The sequence below is a fragment of the Mastomys coucha genome, unplaced genomic scaffold (genome assembly GCF_008632895.1).
Source record: "Mastomys coucha isolate ucsf_1 unplaced genomic scaffold, UCSF_Mcou_1 pScaffold2, whole genome shotgun sequence".
In the NCBI taxonomy this organism is placed as follows: domain Eukaryota; kingdom Metazoa; phylum Chordata; class Mammalia; order Rodentia; family Muridae; genus Mastomys; species Mastomys coucha.
The window spans coordinates 7,677,674-7,687,404 of record NW_022196902.1 but is presented as its reverse complement, the minus strand read 5'-3'; the positions used below and the strand labels follow the sequence as shown (position 1 = coordinate 7,687,404).

The window sequence follows — 9,731 nt, the reverse complement described above, 5'->3', positions numbered from 1 at the left end:
GTATATATAATATATATTGCAATATATATTGCTATATATATGTATATATATACATATATATACATATATACATAATATATAGCACTCACAAGACCAATAAGAATATATTTGTTAAGACCTATATACTTAGATGTTTTAGTAAAGCCAGTGACAAAGAGAAAATTGAAAGAGAGAAAAGCTAGGGGAACTTCACCAAGACCAAGTACATGAGATTCTCCTCATAAAGAGAAAAGAAGCCATATTATGTAGACGCATAAAGTGTCCATAGTGAAGACAACCAGTAACAAATTATGTATCACGTGAAAATGTTCTCTAAAAGGATCCTAATGAATTTTTTTTAGATAGATGAAGCTTGAGACAATTGGCTCTTAATGTGTATATCTTAAAAATGACACTTAAAAGGAAACTTGAGATGAAAGGATCCACATTAGATGCCAAAGTCTACTGAAAAGATAAGTGACAGACATAAGTGATCCAATGGGAAATAGAAAATAATAGTGTAAATATGATTTTTCTCAATTTTTTCTATTCACTTTCAAATACTACTTAAAAATGTCAATGTGTTTATTTTAGAGTAGGTATTTTATAAAAGTTTAATTATGCATGAAAATAATGTAAAGAAAAAGAGGAAAGATAAATAATATTGAAGTAGTTTCTTGACCATCATAGACTTATCCTAAATGAATATTTAGAACACAGGTACACATAAAGTTTTATTAAATTAACAAAGTTGGGAAAGAAAGTGAATAGAGAGAATCTGCTAATGATATGACATCAGTAAAGTAAGAATGGACTGAATTTCCTTAGAAGGATAGGATTTGATCCACACAAACAAACATCAAGAAGATACGTGCCACAACCAAATAAATCTGTATCAATGCGGTGGTTTAAAAACTGTACAAACAAGCTGGGCAGTGGTGGTGCATGCCTTTAGTCCTAGCACTTGGGAGGCAGAGGCAGGAAGATTTCCTAGTTCGAGACCAGCCTGGTCTACAGAGTGAGTACCAGGACAGCCGGGGCTACAGAGAGAAAACCTGTCTCAAAAAACAAAACAAAACAAAAAACAAAACAAAAAAAAAAAAACCCAACTGTACAAACTGGCAGAATTATTACACATGAAAGTCATACAAAAATCAAGTATTTGCAAATTACAACAGACTACCTTTTTTTCATTCATATCAAATATTTTCATTGTATTAAAGAAATTTTTGTAAATGAAAATAAAGGATCATGCTCATGCCTGACATCAAGACTGCAGAAGTACTCTTCATAGTGAAATGTTACTAATTATTTCATTCAAAGAAGAGAGAGAGTGTTTACATTGAAAAGATTCTCAAAATTAGAATCTTCATTCAGTTCTTATAAGCTGCTGCTACTGTTATTTCTAAAAGGAATATTTTGTTAAATGTTACCAAAGAGGTTTGTGGAATGTTCTCAGACCTTCTTACTCATGTTCTCTACCCAGAGTTTCCCTACAGTTGTATACTATCAAAGAGAAAATGGAAAATCTTTATCATGGTCTTCACACTTCATACCTAATGCTTTTAAATGTACATTGTGCTTCCTTAATAAAGCTAAGAGCATCCATACTTCATATTTATATTCATTAAATGAAATCAGGAAGGTATTATTCTGCTTAACCAGATAAAAAAATTAAGTCTCTAACACTCTCAGTGCTCAACTGTATAGACTAAAACATTAATATACAACTTTCTTGCTTTCTAGAGACTCCCTTTATCACAGAATTTGAAAATATTATTTCCCTCTGGATATTCATCTGGTTTGTGCATCATTGCTATGATAATGTAGGCCTGAAACTTTCAGGATATTGCTTTATGCCAGTGAATTCTCAGGAGAAGAGATATCATTTCGTCAAATAAAATTTGTAATTTTGGAAACAGCTACATTTTGCCAATCTATTCCATGACTCTCTGTGTTTGATTGCTCTGCACCTGTGTGAAATGATCGCTAAAGCAGTATGCATTCTGAGAGAATTACAGAGGATGCTGGCCTTATAATGATATTACCTTTAGTTATTTATACAGCAAGCTTACTTAGAACATTGTCCTTGTAATGAATAGCAAAGGGCACAAATTTCTGGGTCTCTTCAATGACACATAAGCCAAGAGTTAAGAACAGTGTTTGATAGCTCATATATTAGCAACTTCCTTATTCTCTATGCGACAGTTAAAAAAAATGTAATTGCCACATGATTACATCACTTATCACAAATCAAATAGCACATCTTAGTCATCAAGGCATGAACTTGAAAAATCTACAAATAATTTACCAAGTAAGTGCACACAAAAAATTTTGTGTGAATAGAGTTACTAGAATGATACATTGTAACATTTACTTAGATTGTTCTAATCTTTACATTAAACTACACTCTCCTGCATTTTAAAAAGTAAAAGAAACTAAAGTATAAAGGTGAAATTTCTGTTCAATTTTGTTGTTAAGTATATTTTGTTTCAGTCAACCTTAGATTTCTACAGTTTTATGATGACAATTACTAAATGTAACAATTTTGTGAAACAAAAGTAGCAAAAGGTTTACTATTTTCATATTTGGGATGTGCAGGAGACCCAGAACAGTGAGAATGATTTTATGATCCATATGTATCTGTGATGTCAATGGAGTTCATTTCATCCTTTAATTTTCAGATATAATTTTGCCTCACACTCTCTCATATGAATAGGAGAGCATCCATCTCGCTGTTTGAGGTAATTTAAAGACAGTTGGATTTGAGGAATGAATGGCTCAGAGGTTGAATGTTTCCTGACCACCTATTCATTCAGTCTATTTTGAGATCTCATACCATTCAGTGTCTTCATTTCCTTCATTTCCTTTTTTCTACACTGGAAGAATTTTCTCCAAGCCAGTATATTGCAGACACCAAATGCAAATAGTATGATGATATGTTCCTTTGGTGAATGAATACTATAAACTATTAGATTGACAATAGCAAAGGTCACACTATGCACCTCTCTTATTTAAGAGCTCATAGAAGTGTTATTTTTGGTAGGCTGTTGTTGTTCAGATTTCTTAATAGCTTCCAAAGGTTTTTGTGTATATTGATCAAAGGTTTATTTAGAGTAAAATAATAATAATTAAAATAGTATCAGTCACTGAAGGAAATAGTCTTTTCAAAGACACTTCGTTTTAGTTCCTAAAGACAGTATTGACAGGGTGTTTTTAATAAGAAACTCAGAGATCAGAGTGACATAGGCTCCATAGAAAAGGCCACATGCAGCAGCTGATTTTCTAAGAGGAAGAATGTGGTAAGCATAGGGTGTCCCTTATGTGAAAGGAATCAGTGGAATACTACTCTTGTGTCTTGCTAGTATCTCACACAAGTTCAGCCTGTTGTATGCCAGAATATAACATACATCATGCCAGCAGTCTTTAAAGATCACATCTGCAGAAAAGGGAGCAAGTTCTTGAAGGGTGTTCAGAGAAGACAAGTAACTACTGCTATACAAATGTAAATCCAAAGACTCTAAATATTCTACACATGGAAATAATAGTACTGCACCTGCCAGGTCAAACAATCCAGAGAAGGAAAAAATGTGAGGCAGCATGAGGATGCTTGAAATTAGGGATGTTTCCTCTTAAATAAGGGCTTCTCCCTGTTTACCTGTGTTTTCCTGTATCTCTTTCAGTGAGTTATCAATATCCTCTTTAAAGGACTCTATTATCGTCATAAGATAGGATTTTTAGGTCAGCTTCTATTTCAAGTGTGTTGATGTGGCCAGGGTTTGTTGTGATGGGAGAACTAGTCTGATGATGCCAAAGTATACTGGCTTCTGTTCTTGTGCTTGCCTCTCGTCATCTGGCTATCCCTGGTGTTTGTTGGTATGCGTGTCTCTGTCTGGAAGTTGCCTCCTGTGTCCCTGGGTTTGCTGCAGGTCTCCTGGGAGGCCTATAGCCCCATCTGTATCAGACTTCTATGAGGCCTTCAGACTGTGGGGTCTTCAGAGGAACATAAATGCCAGTGACAGTGTGCAGCAGATCTCCTAGGAGGCTTTCAGACTGAGGGGTCTTCAGCGGAGCACACAAGCTGGTGATCTGCCCTGGTGGAAGGTGCAGTCTGAAAGGTGAGTGGAGTTCTGGGGGTGTTGATATGTGACAGTGTCAGCTAACCACTGCAGAAGATTAATTTACAGAGCAATGGAGTTATAAATATAGTCCGCAGACTAATGTTAAGCACTGATATATTTGTAATAAATATAGTAAATAAGCATTTGGAAACACAGCCATTTATTATTATTATTAATTATTTATTTTATTTATTTACATCCCAAATATTGCCCCCTCCTGGTTCCCCCCTCCAGAATTTGTTCCCTTCTCTCCTCCCCTTCACTTGTGAGAAGGTGCCCCACCCCCACCCCAGCATCCCCTCTTCCTGGCCATCAAGTCTCTACAGGATTAGGCACATCCTCTCCCACAGAGAGCAGACAGGGCAGTCCTCTGCTACATTTGTGCAGGGGCCTTGGACCAGAACGTGTATGGTCTTTGGTTAGTGGCTTAGTCTCTGGGAGCTCCCAGGGTTCTAGGCTACTTGACACTGTTGGTCTTCCTAACAGGTTGCCATCCCCTTCAGTTCCTTCAATCTTTCCCCTAACTCTTTCCTAGGGGTCTCTGCTATGAGTATCTGCATCTGTCTTAGTCAGGTGCTGATAGAGCCTCTCAGAGTATACTAGTAGCCAAACTAGGCTACTCTCTGCAAACACAACATACCATTAGTAATAGTGTCAGGGTTTGGTGGTCACCCACGGGATAAATCACAATTTGGGCTGGTCACTGCTCAGCCATTCATTCAGCCTCTGCTCCATTTTTGTTCCTGCATTTCTTTTAGACAGGAGCAATTTTGGTTTGAACATTATGAATGTGGGTTGGTGTCCCTACCCCTACACTGGGGCAACAGTCTAACTACTGGAGGTGGTCTCTTTAGGTTCTATATCTCCACTGTTGGCTAAGGTCATCCACATTAAGTCCTGGTAACCTTGCGCATCCAGGTCGTTTGGACTTTCTAGAGGTTCCCCCACCCCTCATCCTTAGCAGCTGCATATTTCCATTCATTCTCTTGGCTCTCTGGGTTTCTCTCCTATCTCTCCTTACACCTGCCCCTGTCACTCCTTGTCCCTTCCCTGTCTCCCCTGACCCTTCCCACTCCAGTCCCTCTCTTCCTCTGCCTCCCAGGATTATTTTGTTTCCCCTTCTAAGTGGGATGGAACATCCTCACTTAGGCCTTTCTTCTTGTTTAACTTCTTAGGGTATGTCTGTGGGGTATTTCATGGGTATTCTGTACTGTTTTGCTAATATCTACTTATCAATAAGTATATATATGTACAATATCTATATGTGTGTAATATATATACATATATATACATATATGTATATTCCATTTGGGTCTGGGTTTCCACACTCAGGATGATATTTTCTAGTTCTACCCATTTGTCTGCAAAATTCATGGTATCCTTCTTTTTAATGCCTGAATAGTACACAATTGTGTAAATGAACCACATTTTCTGTATGAAATCTTTGGTTGAGGGATTTCTGGCTTATTTCCAGTTTCTGGCTATTATAAATAAGGCTGCTATGAACACAGTGAAGTACATGTCCTTGTGATATTGTTGGACATCTTTTGGGTATATGTCCAGGAGTGGGATAGCTTGGTCTTCAGGTAGAACTATTTCCAATTTTCTGAGGAACTTCCAGGTTGATTTCCAGAGTCATTGTACCAGTTTGCAATCCCACCAGCAATGGAGGAGTGTTCCCCTTCCACCACATCTTTATAAGCATGTGCTGTTGGTTGGATCTTTGATCTTAGCCGCTAAGAAACTCTAGAAAGTCCAAGAGACCTGAGATGGGAAAGGCTCCCAGGACTTAATGTGGGTGACCTTAGCCATAATGCCCAACAGTGGAGATATGGAACCTAAAGAGACCACCTCCAGTAGTTAGACAGTTACCCCCAATGTAAGTACGAGGACACCAACCCACATTCAAAATATTCAAACCAAAATTGTAAGGTAGAATCTCAGGGATGTTGTGATATGCATTTCCCTGATTACTAAAGATGTTGAATATGTCTTTAAGTGTTTTTTGGCCATTTGAGATTTTTTTGTTGTTGTTGAGAATTCCCTATTTAGTTATGTACCTTTAATTTTAAAATAGGGTTATTTGCCTTTTGAAGTCTAACTTCTTGAGTTCCTTATATATTTTGAATATTAGCCATCTATCAGATATAGGGTTAGTGAAGAACTTTTCACAATTTGTAGGTTGCCGTTTTGTCTTATTGACAGTGTTCTCTGCTTTAGAGTTTTAAGAGGTCACATTTATTACTTGATGATCTTAGAGCCTGGGTAAATTGGTGTCCTGGTCAGGAATTTTTCCCTGTGGCAATGTGTTGGAGGCTATTTCCCATTTTCTGTTCTATTTACTGAATCCTGTATCTCTTAAAAATCTTCAATTGGTTTCACAGATTGTGAAAAATTATACTCATGAATGTAATGCTGAAGATGGTGTACTTAAAACATCTCTATTTCTTGGCATCTCCACAGCAAGATCAAATTCAACTACTTTCCTCTGCTGTGGACACTGGAGCTTATCCAAGGCTTGTGTATATTCCCTTTTTACTGTTGAGGGATCAAGGATGTCAGATGTGCAGCCAACTCAAATTACTGCAGTGAATTTTATTGAACTTACTTATTTCTAGGCCCTTTGAATTCCATTTTTCGGGGAATATAGTTCATGAAGCAAATAAGAATATCTCTCTAATGTGGAAAAGCTCTTTGAGAATCAAAATGAGTATATTTGCTCACATAGAAGGAAGAGAAAAGATGGTTACAAAAAGTACCTAAATGTAATGAAAGCTTTTGTGAATCATAGAGGCTTTGAAGTTCTGGTGCAAAATGTCATTATTTTAGGCACAAGCTTTTTTAAAGCCCTCATGTAATTTTCTTTGAAAAATATTGGCAGTTATTTCTAGGACCTCAGATAATCTTAATTATTTTATATTTTTATTTTCCCTAATTTAATTATAGAAACCCTTAGACCAGAAAGCTGGTATCCTTATTGTAACAAATCATTTAATTGTCAATATATGTGAAATTTTGATATTTGCTTTATCTCCTTGTATGGACTTTCTTGTGAGGGAACCTACTTTTTCACTAAGTATCATGAACAAGGGGTGAAATTCTTAGGGAGATGGGTGTATGAGAATGGTACACTATGAATAATACTACCAAAAGGAGATATGCACAGAAGCAAATGATTCGTAAACTCAAAGCCAGAAATGGTATTTGACAAATTCTAAAGTTTAAAGAATTTCAGTGACCAACATGATGCCTCTGTCTGTGGAGTATGTAGGTTATCTGTGATGAAATAAACTCCCTGTGATCCTCAAAGACTTAGATAAGACCCCTGAATTGCCCTTTATTAACTTTATGGCTTTTATATATTTCAGATGTTTTGGCCTTCATGAGAGATAGCATGAACTTTATTTTAAAATTGTGATCAATGAATATGTGAGGTACCATAAAATAAAATTTACAAAATTGTTGATGATCTCTCTTCATGGGAATGAAACAAACAAGAGTCCTCAGTAAGATGCAGCATTTAGATACACAGAATATGGATTTTATCTTCATGCAGGAGGTACAGACTTAACAAACAAGGTTTATGTCATATTTTTCTATACACTGTATTCTGTTATTATCCAGTATGTTGGGATATGACAGAAATCACAGTGGTGTAATGCACTGTGGACTCCACTATCATTGAGGTTGTCCTAATTGTTTTTCTAGGAAACAACTGATATGGTGATACATTGCTTCTCCTATGTGCACAAGAAACACTCAGAAATTCAGTGGCAGGGGAGTCCTTACTTGCTCAAAGCCCAAGACCTCCTTGCTCAGTTCTGGCAAAGTGAAATTTTATTCAGTAGATTAACCTCTCAGGTGCTCAAGACATTGTTAGACATTGTGATGTATACTGGAGCTGCGAATATAAAAAACACAAGGACATCCTTCTCTACAAGTAATTTTTCACAAGCAATAGCATCTGTCTATAATAACTGTGTAGTGCAACAAATATAATAAGAGATTTTGAGGAGGTGTCATAGTAGTGCAAAGTAGATGAACAGTTAAAAAAAATAATGATTTCAACCTGAAATAAAATTTAATGTGTGAGTAGGGATTATCCAAGCTGAAAGTAATGCCATTGGCAGGATTCTGGGTGTAAGTAAATTAAAGATGAAGTGGTGGAGACTGGAATTAGTATGTTGTATTGAAAGCACAATAGATTTTTATATCACTTCGTAAAACTTTATAAACATTCTTCATATCTCTACACAATTTACATAGTCAGAGTTAAATAATCTACCAAATTAAGATTTGGACTATTTAGAGTGTATTGCAGTTTCCTTCTTTCAAAAGACATTTTCTGTTTTAAATACAAACAGTTATTGGGTGGTAGAGAAGTTGAGAGCCTTCTGTGGCAAGAATGAAGACCAGAGTACCAAAGAAGCCCTGTGAACATAGTGTGAGCATGGTAGCCAACCTGTAATTCCAATATTCAAGAGGTAGAGACTGGGTACCTGTTACCTTCCCTCTTCACTTCAGTCACCGGACTCTGGTAACCTCTGCTTGGGGGCTAACACCTGGGAGCTAAGACAGATGCTCTCTGTTGACTGTTTGTTTTTCTTTGAAGAAGCCGCCTGGGCATGCCCACTGCCTGAGTACACCAGCCAGCCTCCTGAAGATCTTCTGAACCTGGGGACTTTGGCACCTGAACTTTCTTTATAGTGTAATCTAGAGACTTGTTTTCGGTTTCTCCTGTGACTATAAAAACCCTGGTTTATTCTCAGTAAAGTGGAGCCTTGATTGGGACGCAACTTGGCTTCGTGTTTTCTCTTTGCATTTCAAACCCTCTATTTCAGGTCCTTTATTCCCTCCTGGCTGAGGAGAACCCCCTTCTTGAAACTGCGGGCAGTTTCAGGTACCCACTGTACAATATAGCTATCTAGACAGTAACCTTAACCTTCCACAGGCATGTTTAGACACATGCACATGCACCCCTACACAGGCAAGAGCCCATACACATGTGAGCAGACATACATTGATGCATGTACACACCACATACACGAAAGAGGTGAAAAATAAGGCCCTATTCCACAAGTGCTATAACAGATTGATGAATTTAGGGCTGTACTTGCTCTTTATTTTCTCTATATAAAGCTAGAAGCACTTATACTTAGTATATAAGCCATAGTTGATATATATATTCAGAGTCTTTATAGTTAAATCTGTATGTGTTGACTAAATATATGGAATTACATACATTTCTTAAGTCAAATTTTTATAAAGAGAACAAACTTAAGATATAATTATTTTTATAAAACTTTATCTTGACCCCTAAATTCTGGGTGTAAAAAATTATATATTAGCATGTGAACATGATTTTTATTAATGTCTATTTTGGTGTACTAAGCATTTCCAAGTTTATCTATGAGGCTGTCCTTCATCCTGCTATTATGCCTTTGTAAACCCATTTATCACTAACCTACGACTACATATATATACTTAAGATGACTGATTTACCTGATTCTAGACTGAAGTTGAACCAATGTACATGTGCTTTCTATATTAAGAAAATAAAAGTAAATTACTATTTCCTAACTATATATAACAATTAGAGGCAAGACTTAGAAAAATGTAAAGGAATGTTTA

The 9,731-nt window shown here is 36.5% G+C and overlaps 1 long non-coding RNA gene across 2 annotated transcripts in view; it reads left to right on the top strand.

Annotated features, from left to right (window-relative positions):
- Positions 1 to 8,751, top strand: part of LOC116097791 — a 99,003-nt gene extending 90,252 nt beyond the window's left edge. The window contains exons 4-7 of one of the 2 annotated variants that reach the window (XR_004121554.1): positions 2,664 to 2,723; positions 3,909 to 4,097; positions 8,465 to 8,544; positions 8,713 to 8,751. This is a non-coding gene — a long non-coding RNA (uncharacterized LOC116097791). Of the gene's footprint in view, positions 1 to 2,663; positions 2,724 to 3,908; positions 4,098 to 8,464; positions 8,626 to 8,712 lie in introns of those variants that run through there. The other variant, XR_004121553.1, reaches the window with a different exon arrangement.
- The last annotated feature ends 980 nt before the right edge of the window (positions 8,752 to 9,731 follow it).